At 43.1% G+C, this 20,740-nt stretch overlaps 1 protein-coding gene across 1 annotated transcript in view; it reads left to right on the forward strand.

The window, feature by feature from the left end:
- Positions 1–20,740, forward strand: part of LOC139924666 (IQ motif and SEC7 domain-containing protein 2-like) — a 144,028-nt gene that overhangs the window by 84,120 nt on the left and 39,168 nt on the right. The gene's annotated exons all lie outside the window — the stretch shown is intronic.

The raw sequence follows: 20,740 nt of genomic DNA on the forward strand, positions 1-20,740 counted from the left end.
CCTAGATATTTAGTTTTCTTTAAGATATTAAATTGATACTGGACTCTTGATTTGTTCTGACTTGACTTGCTGTTCTACATTTAGACTTGAGACTTGACATTAATGACATGGACTTGACTTGGTGATCTACATTTAGACTCGGGACTTGACCTGAGACTGACTTGGGACTCGAGCGAAGCTGACTTCTGGAACAAGACGTTACGGTTATCCAGACGACAGGAGATAAAAACATGGATTCATCTTCCTAAATCTTGTATTTTAGCAACATTTCACAGGTGGAAGAAACAGGACTGCATCTTTTTTTAAATATAAAAATGTCATTTTCAAATGTAAAATGAGAGTTGAAGATGCCGACTTGATGTTGGTGGTCAGAGGAACGATTTATGATCAGAGCCAGAAACTAGAGAACGTGAAAGAGAGAGAGAGAGAGAGAGAGAGAGAGAGAGAGAGAGAGAGAGAGAGAGAGAGAAAGCACTATTATTTTTCAGTCATCTGTTTATGTTTATGATAATTACCCAGATCAATACTATACTGCTTTGGCAATATATAGTTTAAAGCTATAAAGCCTTCTATTAGGCTTTATAGCTTTGTCAATATTGTTAATTTTAACCTTCATCCCAATTAAGCATGTTGAATTGAACTGAAGTGAATGAGAGATAGACAGGAAGAGAGAGAGACATAGAGAAGAATGGAGAGAGGAAGAATTCATTATTAATGTAATCATCATTATTGATCACTACCAAAGCTTTGGCAATTCATACTGAACTGTACTCTTCATATCAGCGAAGCTCATTGAAGAAGGAAGAGAGAGAGAGACAGAAGAAGAGAGAGAGATGCGACAGAGGGTGACAGAAGGAGGGAGAGTGGTAGAGAGACAATAACAGTGTGATTATCAGAGAGAAAGAGAGAGAGAAAGAGAGAGACACATAGAAGAAGAGAGAGGGGAAAGCGACAGACAGAAAGGAATCGACAGAGAGAGAGAGAGAGAGAGAGAGAGAGAGAGAGAGAGAGAGAGAGAGAGAGAGAGAGAGAGATGCGACGGACAGAGAGGGCGGCAGAAGGAGGGAGAGTGGTAGAGAGACAACAACACACGGTGTGATTATCAGAGAGAGAGAGAGAGAGAGAGAGAGAGAGAGAGAGAGAGCTGGCGCGTCGGGGGCGATCCAAGGGAAGCGGTGAAGGAGAGATGATGCGCTTCTGACGGAGAGAGAGAGCGAGAGAGAGAGAGAGAGAGAGAGAGAGAGAGAGGGAGGTCTGGTCTCCTCCACATCCAGCTGTCGGTGTCTCCGTCCCGCTCCGCGCCGCGCCGCTCCGCGCCGCTCTGCCTGTCTCTCTCTCTCCACCTGTCTGTCCGCCCGGTTTGGAGAAGCAGCAACAATGTGGTGCATCAACTGCGCCTCGGACAAAACCCCGGCCATCCTGCACAACAAGCTGCTCTACTGGTAAGACAACAACCTGCAACCAGCAACCAGCAACCGACAACAACAACAACAACAACACCACCAGCAACATCGCTTTTGTTTTCCCGTCCGGACCTGGCGGTGACGCGGCGCGGCGCGGCGCGCTGCCGCAGTTCCGCTGGGCTTTTTTAACATTTACATTTCTGGGTTTGATTCATCCCGTCGGTCTTCTCTGGCTGTGAGAATATACCGAAACACGACATGACAGCAGGGCGCGAGCGTGCTGCTCTCTGACTGGCTGTCTGATCATATTTAGGGTTATTGTTGTTGTTGTTATTGGTGTTATTATCAGTGTTATTGGTGTTACTGTAGCAGCAGCGCAGCAGGATTGATTGCGCTGTTAATGTGCGCAGAGGCAATTGGTTACTATTGACTTGCTGTTTGGCTTAGTGTGCGTGCATGTGTGTGTGTGTGTGTGTGTGTGTGGGTGTGTGCGTGTGTGTGTGCGTCTTTCTCAAACTACATGTTTCTCTAATCCCTCTCTCTTTATGTCTCTGTCTTGAACTCTCTCAATTTCAGTCAATTTGAGAGTTTTATTGCTGCGTGTGTCTTTGTTTCTCTATGTCTCTCTCTCATTATCTCTCTCTCTCTCTCTCTCTCTCTCTGTCTCTTACCCCCCCTCTTTATCTGTCTTTCTCTATATCTCTCTCTCGTTCTCTGTCATTTGGCTTGGTGTGTGTGTGTGTGTGTGATAAAATTACATGTGCCCTTGTTGATGTGCATGTGTGTGTCTGCGTGTGTCAAACTGCATGTGCACTTACCTACTGTATGGGCGTGTGACGTGTGTGTGTGTGTGTGTGTGTGTTTGTGTGTGTGTGTTTGTGTGTGTGTAATAATGACCACTCTGCTGACATACAGTAGATTACAGTAGACCGGCCTTCATACACGCTCATAGTCTCTCTCTCTCTCTCTCTCCCTCCCTCTATTTCTCTCTATCACTTTCTTTCAGTTTTCAATTCAGTAACTTTATTGTCGCGACTGTCTATGAAAAACAATATTGTCACAGCAGTATTAAAATTTCAAAACCAACCAATCAGCTCATACGTTCTCTCTCTCTCTCTCTCTCTCTCTCTGTCTCTCTCTCTCTCTCTCTCTCTCATACTACCTGTCTCTCCACCCTCTCTCTCCTTTAAATTTCCAATAACTTTATTGTCATCATCAGGACTGTTCATCAGAAACAATCTTGCAACATTTTCTAAAGCCAACCAATCATAGTTTATTCATCCTGTCTCTGTCTCTCTCTCTCTCTCTCTCTCTCTCTCTCTCTCTCTCTCTCTCTCTCTCTCTGTGTAGATGGGGGGGAGAGGGGTGGGGGGAGAGGGGTGGGGGGGTTTGATCAGCCTCAGTAATTAGTCTGCTGTCAGCCTGCTGACAGTAACACACATTATTCAGACGGGTGTGAAGTCGACCGATGCTCAACATTTCCCCCTCTGACCCGTCAAAGTTTTGAGTTTTGTTCTGAAAGCAGAAAGAAATCCACTGTTTGAATAATGAGACACAAACTGACGAACCTGCTCAGCTGACTGCCCAGTTTTATTCAATTATCAGCTGTCTTCAGCACTTTACTCACATTATAGGTGATGTAACTGTGTTTTGTTCAAATGTTGAGCAGTGAAGGTCAGACGACAATTTTTAACATTTTTCTTTTACATCTATTTTTCAAACATTTTTTAGCAATGTTTTAATTTAAAACTATTTTTAAACAAATTTTTGCATTTCTTTTTTTTTTTTTTTTTTTACAATTTTAAACAATTTTAAAATGTTTTTTTTTTTTTTCTTAATTAATTAATTGTAGTTCATTTTCAAATTTGTCCATTTTTAAGGGGGGAAAATTACCTGAAGTATCTTTTATTAAGTGACAAAATGAGAAATCCACCAAATTTACTCTTACAAAATGATTAATGGCAAAAAGTTAAAGGTAACTTCCAAACTGGATCTTCTATATTTCAGATACTGAATTCAAGATATTTTTCTCATAATAGATGCGAAGTGTTTTGGAATAGAACTGTTTTTAATCATTGCTAAAAATGCTTTGTCCTTATATTTTTGTTCCTTATAGGCCGCTGTATTATCTTTAATGATTGCGGCCCATTTGCATTCCCTGTTGAGGCAATATTGCTGATCTGCATTGCCTCATACATTCAAATCCATGCAGCTTGTTTTTAAGAGTAAAATCTTACAGTAGGTTCAGAAGGGGAATCAAACCCTCAACCTCCACCAGTGGAGCTGTACAGGACTGTAAGACATGTAGTGAGTCACTCACCGGCCATTTGGACAACAGTGAGAAAGCAGCTGACTCAGCATTGTTGCTTTAATCCCACAGGAGTGTGTTGCCAGGAAACCTGCGAGCAGGTTTTGACCCTGCGGAGCGTTGCCGGCCTGCGTTGCCCAAACAATTGGCTTACAATCTATTTGGGACGCATGTAGGATTAAAGCATCTTTCAGAAACTCAGTTTAGAATAGGCGGCGGTGCTGCTGGATCCCAGAATGCACTGCTGGGCGTCCTGCAGGTGCTGTGGGAGTAACTCAACCAAACATGAGTCAACACAGTCTCAACAAACGTCCTGAAATGAGAACGAACAAACAAATCTGAAATACAGATTACATGTTGTGGACTCTTTTACTTTCCACTAGAGCTGAACAATTAATAAAAATTAAAAAAAATGAATTCGCAGCATGAACTTCTGCAATTTCCGAATTGCAGAGGCGGCAATTAATTGCTTAAGAGAGAGTTTGGTCCGTGCTGGATCTGTGAACAAGTTTTAGAGCTGCAGGTGATCTCTGGTCCATGAATCAAAACCTTTCATCAGACTCAAACTCTCAAATTTGAGATGATATGAATCGCAGTTTAAATCGCAATCACAATTCGTGTCAACATCATTCAGCCTTACTTTCTACCGCGCCTGTTTCTCGTCGTGTCTCCCGCCGCTGGGGAAACGGATCTCTCTCTCTCTCACTTATTTGCATTTGAAGACACGATGCTCGTTTCGTGACACCACACTGCATCATGGGAGATTCCCGCTCAGAGATTCCAAGTCAGGTTTCTGCAGACATCAGATATCAAAACGCACCTTTTCAAATCCTCCAGCTGTTATTGCCTTGAGGCCTGAGGTGAAAACGCACTGAAACAGACTCCCCCCCCTCCATTTTTAATACATTGTGAGGAATGAAAAGCCTTTTGTTTTTGCCTTCATCCTGCCGGTCGCTCTATCCAAATGAGAGCGGGAAAGAATATCTGATTTAATGGATTTTCATTTCAGACCTCAAGGCAATAGAAACTACAACATCTGAAAGGCTGTGCAGACGTCTCTCACAGCACGAGGGACAGCAGCACCGCATCCAGCGGATCGCTAAACAGAAACGAGATATTCAGCCGGAATAAAACACTGCCGCTGAATATGTGTAGCGAGATTATCCAGCTTCTAGTGCTAATATATCTTTAGTAAAAGCAAATATGGAGGATTTGCAGGATCCACCATTTCGAAAAAAAAAAAAAAAAGCGACTCTTATTCTTACAAAATGGCTTCTAGCAAAAAAAAAAAGAAAAACGGTACTTTCTAAAGGTTAGGAGGTAACGGAAGACTTTGCCGGACGAGATGAAACTGATATTGAATGATGGGTTCGAGGTTAGGTAAGGATTTCTCTCTCTTTTTTTTTTTTTTTTAGTGGATATATTCAGTAGCGTTTTGGAGCAGAACTCTCCCAAATCTTTATTTTAGCCTTTACACCCAAAAGAGTTTTATTGAGAGTCATTGTGCTGCTGCCAACGGAGAGATGAACCAGAAAATGAGTCCATATCCCCGGAAAATCCCCCCCGGTCCCGTCGGCGTCCACCAAGAGTCACGGCTCTCTAGTTCCTGGCTTCTGGCTTTGCGAGAGTCTTGCTCGTGTTCATAATAATCTCTCTCTCTCTCTCTCTTCATCTCTCTCCCTCCATCACCTCAAACGCACTCCGACTTCATTGACTTTTGTTTTGCGGTTATTATTTTTCTCCCTCAGCTCCTCGCCGGCACTTCTTCTCTTTAATGTTCTCCCACTTCGCCTTTCGCTTTAATTCCTCAAACCAAACGGCTTCAGGTGGACGACCGAAAACCATCAGAGAGCTCCTCGGCCTCGCGGCGCGGGTCCAGCCCTCGTACTCTTGTGTTTTCCTCAGTTTCCAGTGTTCAGTCACGCTGAAAAGGGAAAGAAATGAGTGTTATATCTTGTTATTTTGAACAGAGACTTGGCCTTGACCTGCCTCCTCCTCCTCAGTGAATGCACCAAATATAAAAACACAGAAATGAAAGCGTAAAGAATTTCCTTCTGAAACACCTTTACTGGTTAGATGTTGATGGCTTAATATTTCTAAAAGATAGATGATTACATTCTCCAAACTGCCACGATCTTGAAAGCCCAACACAAGAACAGATGGATGCGTTATTTATTTGCATAAGTATTGATATTTTCTTAATTTTTGCACTTATTTTATTCTGCGAGTTCTGCCGCCACTGCTGCTATTCTGCACACCCTCTCAATCCTGTAATCCATCAGTAAATATCAGGTGTGTATGTCTATTTATCCCCCATTTCCCCGATTCTTATTCAGATTCTATTTTTCTTTACTGTACCCATCGCAGGCTGCTGCTGCACTGACCCAAATTCCCCACATGGATCATTAAAGCTGCACCAGGCAGCATGTTAGCCGCCCCGAATGGCAGCGAGAGGTAACAGAAGTTTGGAAAGTTTGAAGGACTTCATTACCCAGAAATCCAGTGCAGTGACATCAGTAAACTAACTGTCTTCTTCTTAGTGTGTTCCACCGTTACATCTCGATGTTAAGTTAATTCCAGGAGTTATTTAGTGATGAAGTGTTGTACTTAACTTTTTTTGTGAACCCACTTTCCCTCATCTTCTTAATTTCCTACGTTTCCCAGAATGCCTTTCGACAACCCTCAGGGAATCGGTGTGAACTTGTTGCTTTCAGTCAAAGGGCGTGTAAACATAGCTAGCTAGCCAACTAGCTTGTGAATATCGGGGCTTATCTATGATCGTGGCCACGCCCCCTTACGCAAACCCCAACCTGTCTCTCCGCTGCAGTGCATGCTGGTCTCTCTCCTGCTCCAGTGGGTGGAGAAACTGGTCTCTCTCCTCTTCTACGATGGATTTCTCCCTGTATGATTGTCGAACGTCTCTCGGTGCAAAATGGCGGCTCTAGAAAGAAGCCCTCGCTCTTTGATTCTGAGGGACTGACACCAAAACCTGACGTTTACCGCTGATGTTTTACATCCTGAAACATTTTCTCATATCAAACTCCATTGTTGCTGCTGGAAATATCTGGAGGTGATGTCACCTTGTCTACGATTGGCCGGTTATCCACCGAGAAGAAAAACACAACAAACTACTGAATGGAGCCAGGGATGCAAAGTGTTTTAGGGTGGAGTTTTCCTGGAGGTGTGGATCGGTCCAGAGAGCAAACTGACAGCAGAATTTAATTTGGACAAACAGGGAGAATCTGCAGCGTCTCAGTTAGTGGCGGTGAGACGCTCTGCTCTGCTCCGCTGGCTGATAAGACGACGGCTGGGATTTTTACAACAGAACAGAACATTGCCTTGCGCAGCTTTAAAGTTTCATCCCAGCTCATCCTTTTGAAGCCCAGGAATCAAACCTGCGGTGCTGTGAGCGCGCGGCGGGCTCTGCAGCGGGGAGGGGGGCGCTCCACCGCTCCGTCCTGCCCGGCTTCACCCTGCTGCTCCTGCTCCCTCACACCGGCTGAGGCATGATGCAGCAAAATGCAAACTACCTTGCGCTATATAGAATGCGTGTGTGTGTGTGTGTGTGTGTGTGTGTGTGTGTGTGTGTGTGTGTGTGTGTGGGGGTGGATCAGGGCTTATGTCTGCTCAGCTCACAGCCTATATACACCAGCTTTACTGCAGCAGGGGGAACAGCCTCATATAAACAGTGCACTGCTTTCTCTGTAGCTTGTAATGCGAGTGCTGCGTGTGTTTGTGTGTGTGTGTTTGTGTGTGTGTGTGTGTGAGAGAGAGAGAGAGAGAGAGAGAGAGATTAATCCGTGTTTTGCAGTGTTTTGTGGGCTCCAAACATCCTAATATGAATAGAACAACCAGAAGGTGGTCAAGTGTTTGCGTGCATGCGTGTGTGTGTGTGTGTGTGTGTGTGTGTGTGTGTGTGTGTGTGGGCGCGAGCATGGAGCATGTGTGTGTGCATTTATATGTGTCGCTAAATAATTGGCTTAGCAGCGCTGTAGGATGACAACAGTCAGGCTTCTATAAACTGGGTTACTCAACAAGCTTTGTGTCACACACACACACACACACACACACACACACACACACACACACACACACACACACACACTCCCCACCCTGACATACACACACACATTGTGACAGACTGGCGGATTTGCTTTGATAAAAAAAAGTGAATCCACAGTGTGTGTGTTCAGCAGTCTTGCTGATCTAACTGTATTTCTGTGCAGTTGATTCTCCTCCCAGTGAGAGGGGCGTGTGTGTGTGTGTGGGTGTGTGTGTGGGTGTGTGTGTGTGTGTGTGTGTGTAGAGCCGCTCCAGCAGAGAGCACAGGCCGCTTCCGTTTCACACCGAGCTCCCTGACCTGTCCTCTCTCTCTCTCCACCACTGTGTCTCTACCTCTCTCTACCTTTCTCTATTTCTATTTTTCTATCTCTGCCTCCCCCCTCTCTCTCTCTCTCTCTCTCTCTCTCTCTCTCTCTCTCTCTGTGTGTGTGTCCTTGCCATCGCCCCCTCACAGATTTCTAAGCACCGGATTGGTTGAAAGGGAGAACTCAGCATGATGATGTCACATCCCTCAGAGGCAGGTAGTGGCCTTGGTTAGATGGGAAGATAAGTGTGTGTGTGTGTGTGTGTTCAAGCCACTATTAACCATATCACCAGTCTTCTACAGTTTCCACTGAGCAGCTGGAGCAGTTCAGTTGGGGGTTTAGTGCCTTGCTCAGGGGCAGGTTGTTGTTGTTTACTCACTCACTTCCCCTACCCAGATTTTCTGAACCGGCCCAGGGATTCAAACCGACAGCCTTCTGTCACACGCCCACTTTTCTCTCACTGCCCCTGACTGCTAGCTGGTTGCAGCAACAGGCAGGAACTGTGGAGGCTTTAATTATCACCAACCTGCTACCAACCAGCTGTGTCTCCATCATGGAGGAACACTGGAGAATTGTCTAATTGTCTAAAGTGTAAATCTGTAGCAAGCAGCTAGAAAGTCAGCTTGTTGTGGTGTGGCTGTAGATCCATTCAGTAACGTTCTCAGTAAAAGTGAATAGTGTGATAAGGTGGATTTGGTTACTGTGACACAGTAAACTGTCTTGTCTTTAGCCCTAGTCTCTACTCCAAAACACTCTGAGTTGTAGCTTGAGAAGAGTCAGCTCAGTAAACCTGAACAGCAAAGACACTGATGTTAATGTGAACATGCTAACGCTAGCTGCTACTAGATATGTTAGCTAGTTAAAGGAATAGTTCACCCAAAAATGAAAATTCTGTCATCATCTACTCACCCTCATGCCAGTTGAAACACAGGTGAAATTTGTTAGTCCATATAACACACAGGGAGGTTGCCAGCACAACTTGGTAGCAGCCTTCTCCAAAACAACTGAAGTCAATGGGGACCGGTTCTTTAGAAACAGCCAAACAATCACACTGTGAATAGAAAGACCTATACACCATTATTTGTTGTAAATCAATCAGCTGTAGTTAAGATTTGCACTAAATTATGGTGTAAATATACTGTAGGTCTTTTTGGTACTCTGAAGAACCGGTCCCCACTGACTTCAGTTGTTTTGGAGAAGGCTGCTATGGAGTTGTGCTGGCAGCCTCCCTGTGTGTTATATGGACAAACTTCACCTGTGTTTCAACTGGCATGAGGGTGAGTAGATGATGACAGAATTTTCATTTTTGGGTGAACTATTCCTTTAACAACAAGACAGTGATGGTTAGCTGACCAGATGCTATGGTTAGCTAGCTAACAAGCTGACATTATCTAAACACTAAATCAACCGTCTGTTCAATTCTGTTGAGACGGACAAGTTGTACGTTTAGAAACACAATCAGCTGTTCACAGAGGTGAGATCCTCCAATATGGCTGCCAGAGGGGGGTTATGTCACCTGTAAGCTCTCTATAGAAACGACACACTGGCTGCAGATGGTCAGTGCTGCCCAAACGTTTTCACTCCTCCTCACTTTTCATTGCTGACAAACAGGTGATGAGTGTTGACCAGGCTTACGTATCACTGCACTGTAAAAACCCATAGTGCAATTTAATGAAATCAACTCATCTTTATCCATTAACACAATGTATATAGATGCGTTTGTCAATTTCAACTTAAAAGTGCTAGTTATGAGCTCCATGACTTAAAATCATGAGTTCACATCTTGTGACTTAAAATTACGAGTTGAAAGAACAGCTTATAAAGCGTTCACTAAACTCAACACTGTTAGTTTATTAGCAGATTCCCAGTATGCATTGCATTCAGTTTAACTCTCCAGAAACTCTTCCTTCTTCTGGTTTGAATGAAGTTACAGGATAGAGACTTGTTATGTATGTATGTTTGGTGAATAATAGGTCAATTTCTGATAAAAAAAAAAACACAAAAAAAACATGATAAAATCTACTATCTATCTTATCTATGTATCTGGCAATTCACATCATCAAGTAAGTTTCTCTCTGATGCACATGGAAGTACAATCCACTACAAGTAAGTGTATTGCAGCTGCATACTATATGCTGAACTGTGTATTAATCATGTGATACAAGAGGAACTTGAACTTAAACCTCGCAAACCTTGTGAAAAAATAAATAACACTGGATTTCACTTCATCAATTAATGCATTCATCTTGGAAACACGAATCAGCATGACTAGACATTTGTTGATTGAACTTATTGTCTTAAGTTCACTCAGTTAGCTTTTCTACATTAGAACAACTAACTAATGATCTTTGACCGAAATATTAAGTACTACTTCAGTCAACTCACAATTTTAAGGCAGCAAGGAAACTTATGTTTTTAAGTTGAACTGCCTTAATATTTTTTGCAGTCCCTAAAATTTCAATACCAATACCGACAACATGTGAAATATCAGTGTAAATTAAAGGATAATACTGGTGTGTTTTATTTTAGTTTGTGCCAACAGGCCAGGCTCCCCTCTGTTTCTGCACACAGTCAGCATAGATATCAGAGCTCATTTTCCTCCTTCATTAGAAGCCATTTTCTGCCATTCATTCTTGTTCAGTATGAAAAACAACTTCCACAGAGCGAGCGAGAATCCATCACAGTAAAAATGCCCAGGACAGAATATTTACTGCTCGGAGTCTCTGTTGAGGAAATTGCAAAAAGGCCTCCGTCAACGAGCCTTTTAGTCATTAATTTTTGTTCAGAGATTAACACTGACTTCCAGTGACTAGTTGCTCAAGTCTCTTGCTGTCAGTGATTCGAGGAATGGAAGTACTTACAGAGATAATTAGCCCGGAGATTTTGCAGCAGTTCATCTAAATCTATTTTTTGTGGCTCACACTGTTAAAAACAGCCTCACTTTCTCACGTCAAACAACCGACTGGGTCTTCACCTTGAAAATATAACTGTGAATCACGCATATTCATTATATAGTCTGGCGCTCGCACCTCCTGTGTGTCATGCTGTGTGTCTTTGCTATGTTTATGTGTGTGTGTGTCAGTGTGTATGCTTATTTTTTCTAAGAGTACGTGAGTATGCGTGTGCAAAGTATATGAGTTTCGTTTGGTATGCATTTGTGTGTCTGTGTACTGGTATTTGTGTGTGTGTGTGTGTGTGTGTGTGTGTGTAGTTTAATTCCCCATAGAGGCCTGTGTAGAAAAGCTCTGAGTCAAGCTGTGACTGGAAGCCTGCTGACGGAAATATGAGACCATCAGCCACCAGACAAATGGCGTCAGGTTTTGGCTGTGGCCGGTAGCTCTCTGCACTCGGTGGTTCTCAACCTGGGGCTCGGGACTCCTCCGGGGGCCGCGAGATGATTTGGGAAGGATGATATTTGGTTGTATAGACGACTTTAGGCTGCCTCCAATAGCGAGTGAAACTGAAGGGGTCACGACTTGGTATCGCCTTGTTTTGAGGCGTCACGGGCCAAAATGGCCGACAACCGTTTCTCTTCTTCCTGCTAGCCGCTGTGGCCGGTAGCCAACCTGCCTTCAATCTGTCCTTTCTCTTCTAACAAACTGCCTTCGCTGCCAAGAACTTAAATTGGCCCGGGTATGAATCTATTGGCCACTGTGTTACCTTCATGCCCGAGTGAATTCTCTAAAGATTTTTGTTTGTTAATGAGGTTTCTTTTCCCATTTTGGCTTCACGGGACAGTGAATAGTGAATAGGGAGTGACAGGGAGAGGAGGGGACAGTATGTGGTGTTTATATGATGGACTCAAACCCACAACATTATGCATTTTAGTCCACTGTGACCCCCTTTTCTCAAATCTAGTGTTTTGTCTCTAGTGTTTCTCTAATCTAGTGTTTCCTAAACTATGCATAAGGGCCCATAATGCCTGTTTCTGGCGGCTCCCCTCATAATAAAAGCACTGTTATGTTTTAATGAGCCTGGGCAGCCATGGTGACTTTGCACAATTTGGGTCCCTGACTAAAATAAGTTTAAAACAAACATTGCTTCTCCTCCTCTTCCTCTGTTCCTCCTCCTTATCTTCACACTTATCTCCCTTTCCTTTTTCGCTTCACTTATCCTCCTCCAACTCCTCATCATCCTGCTACTTCTGCTACGTCTGACCCGCCATACCGCCTATCCTTCTCCTCCTCTTCCTTCTCCTCCTCCTTCTCTTTCTTCTCGTCCTTCTCGTCATTGTCTGGCCTGCAAACCTCCAGCCACATCCCTCTCCTTCTCCTCCTTCTTCTCCTCCTTGTTTCACCTGCACCACTCCTGCTATACTGCAATCGTTCTCCTCCTCCTTCTCTTAAGCTGCAGCCCTCCCTCCATGCCCTTCTCCTTCTCCTCCTCCTTCTCTTTCTTCTCATCTCTCTTGTCCTTCTTGTCATCGTCTGGCCTGCAAACCTCCAGCCACATCCCTCTCCTCCTTCTCCTTCTCCTCCTCCTCCTTATCCTACTACTTCTACTTGTTTGATCTGCACCCCTCATATCCCTCTTCTTCACCTCCTCCTTGTGTAACCTGCAGCCCTCCTGCTAAATCCTTCTCCTCCTCCTTCTCTTTCTTCTCGTCCTTCTCGTCATCGTCTGGCCTGCAAACCTCCAGCCACATCCCTCTCCTTCTCCTCCTTCTTCTCCTCCTTGTTTAACCTGCACCAGTCCTGCTATACTGCTGTCGCTCTCCTCCTTCTTCTCTGTCTTGTCCCATCCATCTCTTTCACCTCCTTGTTTAACCTGCAGCCCTCCTGCCATGTCCTTCTCCCTCTCCTTCTCCTCCTTCTTCACCTCCTCCTTGTGTAACCTGCAGCCCTCCTGCTAAATCCTTCTCCTCCTCCTCCTCCTCCTCCTCCTCTTTCTTCTTGTCCTTCTCGTCATCTTCTGGCCTGCAAACCTCCAGCCACATCCCTCTCCTTCTCCTCCTTCTTGTCCTCCTTGTTTAACCTGCACCACTCCTGCTATACTGCTATCGTTTTCCTCCTCCTTCTCTGTCTTGTCCCATCCATCTCTTTCTCCTCCTTGTGTAACCTGCACCCCTGCTGCTAAATCCTTCTCCTCCTCCTCCTCTTTCTTCTTGTCCTTCTCGTCAGCCCTCCTGCCATGCCCTTCTCCTTCTCCTCCTCCCCCTTACTACTTCTACTTGTTTGGCCTGCACCCCTCCTAGCCACATCCCTCTCTTTCTCCTCCTTCTTCACCTCCTCCTTGTGTAACCTGCAGCCCTCCTGCCATGTCCTTCTCCCTCTCCTTCTCCTCCTTCTTCACCTCCTCCTTGTGTAACCTGCACCCCTGCTGCTAAATCCTTCTCCTCCTCCTCCTCTTTCTTCTTGTCCTTCTCGTCAGCCCTCCTGCCATGCCCTTCTCCTTCTCCTCCTCCCCCTTACTACTTCTACTTGTGTAACCTGCACCCCTCCTAGCTACATCCTTCTCCTCCTCCTCCTTCTTCTCTTTCCTCTCATCCTTGTCCTTCTCGTCATCGTCCGGCCTACAGCCACATCCCTCTCCTTCTTCTTCTCCTTCTCCTTTTTCTTCTCCTCCTCTCCCCTCTCCACCCATCTCCTCCTTCGCGGGCCGACGCCCCTCCGACCGCAGAAACAGAAATGTGTGTGAGACTCAGCTATCGGGTCTCTGAGTTATCCCTCATCCCCGCTGCCAGCAGCGCTCCATGCAGCCAATGACCCAGAGTGACTTTGCTGAATGGATGGGCGGGCGTGCTGCAGGTAGTGTTTTGGCGACGGAGCCGGCCTGCGACAGAGGACAGAATATTTTTAGCGCTCAGGCTCAGTCTACAAAGCCAGCCAAACAGCATCGACACCACTAAGGTATGTAAAAAAAAAAGCAAAAGTAGAAGCTTAAATCCTCAGCAGCACAAAGACGTGACAACCTGTCATGTTTTTATTTATTTTATTTTTTTTAAATCCCCCTCCCTTTCCAAGTCTGCTGTCTTTTTTCCTCTTTATTTAGACGTTGGACAGCAGGCTTAGAGAGATCACAATGAAAGAAGTAAAGAGAGTTAATAGAGGGTTACGGATAGAGAGCGTCACCCATATAGAGCTTTACATACATATAACATTACAGGCACAGAGAGTTACAGACAGTGGTGGAAAAAGTACTCAAGTAGCAATACCATAATGGGAAAAATACTCCATTAAAAGTAAAAGTCCTGCATTCAAATGATTACTTAAGTATAGAAGTATTAGCAGTAAAATGTACTGAAGTATCAAAAGTAAAAGTACACATTCTTTCAGAGTGTTAAATTATTGAAGCATTAACCTGTAAGAAGTATTTTAATGTTGTCGGTCTAACTGCTCCATATACTGTTATGAGCTTTTTGTATGTTTTGCATGTAAAACCTTATTCTACAGTACAACATTTCCCCCTGAAATGTACTGGAGGAAAAGTAGAAAGTCTTACAAAATGGAAATACTCAAGTAAAGTGCAAGTACCTCAAAATTGTACTCAGCTTTGTTCTTTAATCTAGACTTTGGAGCAACCAGGAAAGCAGCATTCAACGACATAGTTAAAAGTTAAAAGGTCTGAAATATAACTGGGGGTCAAAAACCATCCGGTCTTTAAAAGTGATCAGTAAAATTTTTAAAATCTACTCTTAAAACTAACAGGCAGCCAGCACAAAGAATTTATGAAATATGCTCTCATTTGTCGGTGCCAGCTGAATTTTTCTGTAGAGTGGAAAGAGACTTTTTGCTAGAAACAGAGAACAAAGAATTACAGTAATCTGACCGACGAAACGAAGACGTGAATAACAGTTTCCAAATTTTTTAATGGTTTGATATAGTGAGTTACAGATATAGAGGTTTACATCAAGCATTACATAGAACATTACAGACATAGAGGGTTACAGATACAGAGTTACACAGAGAATTACAGTAGAATATTACAGATATAGAGTGTTACAGATATAGAGTGTGAAGAAAGAAAAGCCAGCACTCATAATGTCCTTTTGTCTTTTAATTTTTAATAACGCGTTTCAGCAATAAGCCATCATCAGCGTTGTGTTGCTCAAAGCGGAAATGACACTTAAATACATATATGCATACAGTTCAATTAATTATTCAATCAATATGAGAAATACATGATCAAGGAGTCACTGTCAAAGAGAAATCAACATACCAGCTTCCTCCACTCAGTACGGATTAATAAGTAATGCACAATCCACAGCATAAACATAACAATTAGGAAAAATAAGTATCAAGAAAAATATAAGAATAGAAGAATAGAAAATACAGCTAAATGTCTCTGCACATATATCTCACAAATATTTATCATTTCAAAATACAGATCCTCTACACAGAAAATGGAAATGAAGGGAGGCTAAATTTTTTTTATATATTATATATATTTATATTATCCTTATGAATCTAAACAACTGCACATACAACTGGCCAATATAACATGCAGTCAGCTGCAGCAGGAAAAACAGATATAGAGTATTACAGATATAGAATTACATAGAGAATTACAGTAGAACATTATATAGAGAGTTACAGATAAAGAGTTGTAACTATATCTGTAACCCTCTATATCTGTAACTTACAGATATAGAGGGTTACAGATATAGAGTGTTACAGATATAGTGTTACAGATTGTTAAATAGAAAATTAAAGTTACAGAGCCTTTCAGACATAGAGGGTTACAGATAGTGTTACAGACTGAGCATTACAGACATAGATTGTTACAGATTAAAGCCCTATTCGCACGGGACTAGTATTACCTGGGGACCTCATGTGATTTAGAAATTACCCCCCCACGTCTGTGTTTCGTGCGGCGCATTCACACGGGATAAGCAAAGTCTGTATTTTACTCGAATTTACTGACATTTATCCCCCGGATATGATGTCAAGGCTAACTGTTGAGCCTGTTGAAAGATAGAAAAATGTTCCTTACCGCATGCTGCCATGAACGTCATCCATCTCGTCATCTCGTTTCGAGATTTCGCTCTTCTGATGGATTTGAGCTTGCTCTTTCTGCGAATGGGTCTCCATGCTGTGTAGCGAGATGAGCCTCCTGAATTTGCACCCAAAATGCTGTCGAAACTTTCATTTATAATTGCCGACGTAGCCTCCGTAATTCTCGGCCCGGAAAAGAGGCGGAAAAGAGGCGCGGAGAAAACAAAAAACCTTGAAAAAAAAAAAAACGACCCCAAATCACTGGGATGCCGATTCACACGGGACTAATATTATCTCTGTGTTTGGCGAAATATGGTAGGTAATTTGCGGTGGAATTTTTACTTTTACTTTTTTTACAAATTACGGACATGGCAGATTCGCACGGGATTAAGATCACAGACGACCTCCGCAATTATTACAAATTACTAGAGATCCCCAGGTAATACTAGTCCCGTGCGAATAGGGCTATAGTGTTACAGATATAAAGCGTTACAAATAGAGGGTTACAGACATGTAGTATTACAGATACAGAATGATACAGACAGAGGGTTACCAATACAGAGGGCTTACTGTACAGGCCTCCTTATTGTTGATTCCCTGTAATGTTGCTGATCTGCTGTAGGAACTGAAGCTCATCCTGCTGTTGAGCTTGTTGTCGGTCTCTCAGGATAAGAGCCTGGATCTCAGCTCCCCGACACACTCCTGCATCCACTCTGCATTAATGCTGCAGCTCGTTCCAAACAGTCGAGAGGGTGTGATGGGTTTGTTTTACACATGGTATCTGTTTTGTTGGCACATTGCAATAATTATTCACAGATAATGGTGAATAATTAACTGAATAAAAGATAATGAATCTTCGCTGTGGGATTTCCAAAGCGAAGGCGAACCACAATAGCTTGTTTTTCTGTGTTTTCAAGGTTAAACACCAAGACTCAAGATTTTGTGAGTCAGTTCTGAACGAACAATGCTGTTAGCAGGAGGCACTTCAGAGTGCTTTTTCTCAGTTTCACTACTCCTGCAGTAACTTCTCTTTATTCTGCAGGGTTGTATGCAGACGTTACTTTTTCATTTTTGTCATATGGGCTCCTAGTCTGCCCCCTCCCTCCCCCCACACTCCCATGATTCATGCTGTGTTTCGTTGTATTCGGCGCAGGGAGCAGAGGCCAACGATGTTGGACCAAACTCAGCCAGCCAATTGATTCAGGCTGCCGTACAACCTCCTGAAATAAACTTCCAAGTTGCTTCGCTCCACAAATTCTCCTTAGAGCCGCCTTATGGCCGTCGTTAAGAGTAATGATACCAGATTTAATACTGTTATGATATTGATTTTTTTTACAACCTTAATGAATGAATGGACATAAATTAAATCAATGTCATACGGTAAGGCAAGATGAACTTCCTGGATCCCTGAGGGGAAATTAAATTGTTGCAGCAGCAAAGAGTAGAAGAAGAATAAATGGCACTCAGAATAAAAAAGTTAATAAAGGATATAAAAAAATACCATGAAAAATATCAAAGGTAGAGCGGCTTCCTGACAGTAATGAGAGTTTGTACCAGCTACAAAGAAATGTTTCTGTAATGGCTGTTGGCAGATTTACAGATTATACTTTATAGGTTTACAACTTTACAGTCCAGTGCAAAGAGCTTTTATACAGAATATGTCAAATGTGCATTGTTGCCCATTCACATTATCAGATTTACAGAGTGTATACGCAGCATGTGTAAATGTGCATCATACATGGGATGTAACTGATTACAGCTACTATAGTTACTGTACATTAGTAGTTTTTCTTCCCAGTTATGCATTTTTTGAGTGCTTTTAACAGTATATGTACTTTCTCTTCTGCTTAATTATTTTTACGTAGTTACTCCTACTTTTATGTGATTACGTTTTATTTTGATAGCCATTACAGACATCATTGTAGCATTCTAACATCACTGTCCCCCTTCATACACTGATCCATCAGCAACCTTAACCAAGTTGTTTTAGTTTCCTAAACTTAACCGTTAGCCAACCTTTAGCTGAAAATATTGTGTCCAATTCGTGTTTTTGTCACAGAATCCAATTTGTGGTGGAGGAACATAATTTTCACAGTTAATCTGCGTTTCAGAGTTTGTGCTTATTTCACAACTTTTCCTGAAATCACGTTGGCCTTGTCCCCGCTCGCCTCACCTCTCTCAAGATGCTTTGTTGACAGACATTTCCTCAGTGCACCGTGAAAGCTTTTCCTCGCATGCCAATAAGTATTAACTCAATGAAGAGAAGAGAATCTTTTTATTAAGACGGTGGGTTTTAAGTGCAGTGTAAATGGAGTTACAGATCTTTGTGATCCACGTACTTCATTAAACCAACAGGCGGTAATGGTTTGTTCGGTGTGTTTGTTTTCGAAGCAGCTCTGCGATCCTCTGCAAGAATGAAATGTTAATGCTTTGTTTGCTGGGACTGCAGAGGAAAAGATAACAGCTTATTACATGGGAATTAAAGTGGGAGTCTGTGTGCGTGTGTGTGTGTGCGTGTGTGTGTGTGTGTGCGTGTGTGTGTGTGCTCCTCTACTCATATTTTTTGCAAGGGCCAGATGTCCTTCCAAGAGTAGGAGCATGACTAAAGTCCTTCAAAATGATCGTGTCTTTGGGATAAGAATTAGACTGAGGTTAGGTGTCTTTTGGTTTGTTTGTGTTACAGTGAACTGATCTTACTCAGTATATAATCTTCTTTATAGAAATGTCTTCAACCAGCACTGCAGTAATGCAGAATAGATGCAAGATACAGGCTTTCTAGGTGCGAGGATACGATGGTTTACCACGGTAATGCTATTAACTAGCATAGTTTGTGTTTGATTGCTTGCAGAGAGTGAAATCTAGACTCATAATAGTTTAAAAGCTTTTCAGTTGTGTCAGAAATCTGCAGCTGTGTCTCCATCATGGAGGAACATTGGAGAATTGTCTTAGTTAAAGTGTAAATCTGTAGCAAGCAGCTAGAACCAGAGAGCAGCTGAGTCAGCTTGTTGTGGTGTGGCTGTAGATCCATTCAGTAACGTTCTCAGTAAAAGTGAATAGTGTGATAAGGTGGATTTGGTTACTGTGACACAGTAAACTGTCTTGTCTTTAGCCCTAGTCTCTACTCCAAAACACTCTGAGTTGTAGCTTGAGAAGAGTCAGCTCAGTTAACCTGAACAAACTGTTAGCTAGCTAACTAGCCAACAAACACACTGATGTTAATGTGAACATGCTAACGCTAGCTGCTACTAGATACGTTAGCTAGTGTGCTAATCAGATGTGTTAACAACAAGACAGTGATGTTAGCTGACCAGATACTATGGTTAGCTAGCTAACAAGCTGACATTATCTAAACACTAAATCAATCAGATGGATCAGTGATGAAATGATCAGTTCAGTCAGAAACAGACAGAAATTAACCGTCTGTTCAATTCTGTTGAGACGGACAAAAACAAGATGACCTCCAAGATGGCCGCCAGAAGGGCAGGGGAAGGCTACATCACCTGGAAGCCCTCTGTTAGCCTGCTGGATTCAGCTTTCTTTCATGTACTTTGATCCACATCTCTGCCCTTCTGCTGACATTTAGCCGTCCATCCATCTCTCTGTCTCTCTGTCCGTCCTTCAGCCACTTGGTCGTCTGTCATGGTGAATAATGGTGTTGGACATTAGCTCAGTCAGGTCTTAAAACAACCATTTTTCAAACGTCTTGTCTCCTTTAGTGCAATGGTGATAGATAGATAGATAGATAGATAGATAGATAGATAGATAGATAGATAGATAGACCTTGTTTAACCTTGACTGTCTGCTCTCTTATGGGGAAGTGTTGCAGGTTTCTAAATATTAGATGATATATCACACTTAATATTAATCAATATATATTATTTAATGACATAACATATCGTTGGTCACCTGTATTATTTAACCTGAACTAGACCCAGTTGGTTAAGTTTGGCGATTTGCACACACACACACACACACACACACACACACCAAACCATGGCTGGTTCACCTAATAGCTGTCGTCTCTCATCCTGTTCATCCAATCACGTTGCTGCCATCTCCTCTCATCTGACCAATAAGGGCCGTCTGTCCGATCTCATTCCACCAATCAACTTTCCAGACTGAGCCGAAGGCAGATCTGATGGCCAGTCAGATTCTCCGTCTCGTCTCGTCTCATCTCGGCCAATTAGTTCCCAGACAGGAGCGTTATGCTATCTGATTCGCCCAATCGGGACGCTGTCCGGCCTCATTCGGCCAATCACAGCTGATGAGGAGAGGGAAATGAGAGACGATGGGATGGAACAGGGGTTGCCAAGGTTACCGAGAAGTTGGCCAAGCGGGTGATAGCTACCGTCAAGGCTCATGTACTGTAGGCAAGAGAAAGAGAGAGAGAGAGAGACTGTGTGTGTGTGTGAGAGAGAGAGAGAGAGAGAGAGAGAGAGAGAGAGAAAGAGAGTGAGCGAGGCAGGGAAAAAGTGGGATTATAAAGAAATAAGCACATGTATGCAATGGAGTCAGCAGACAAAAGATATAGAGGGGTGTGTGTGTGTGTGTGTGTGTGTGAGTGTGTGTGTGTGTGTGTATGAGAGAGAGAGAGAGAGAGAGAGAGAAACAGAGAGAGAGAGAGCGAGATGACACACATGTAGTTATTGTCAGTAGCAGCATGCTGCCTCAGGGTTAGCCATTTGGTGCCTGCTTGGACTACCAGCCGCACACACACACACACACACA

The sequence above is a fragment of the Centroberyx gerrardi genome, chromosome 14 (assembly GCF_048128805.1).
Source record: "Centroberyx gerrardi isolate f3 chromosome 14, fCenGer3.hap1.cur.20231027, whole genome shotgun sequence".
Classification (NCBI taxonomy): domain Eukaryota; kingdom Metazoa; phylum Chordata; class Actinopteri; order Beryciformes; family Berycidae; genus Centroberyx; species Centroberyx gerrardi.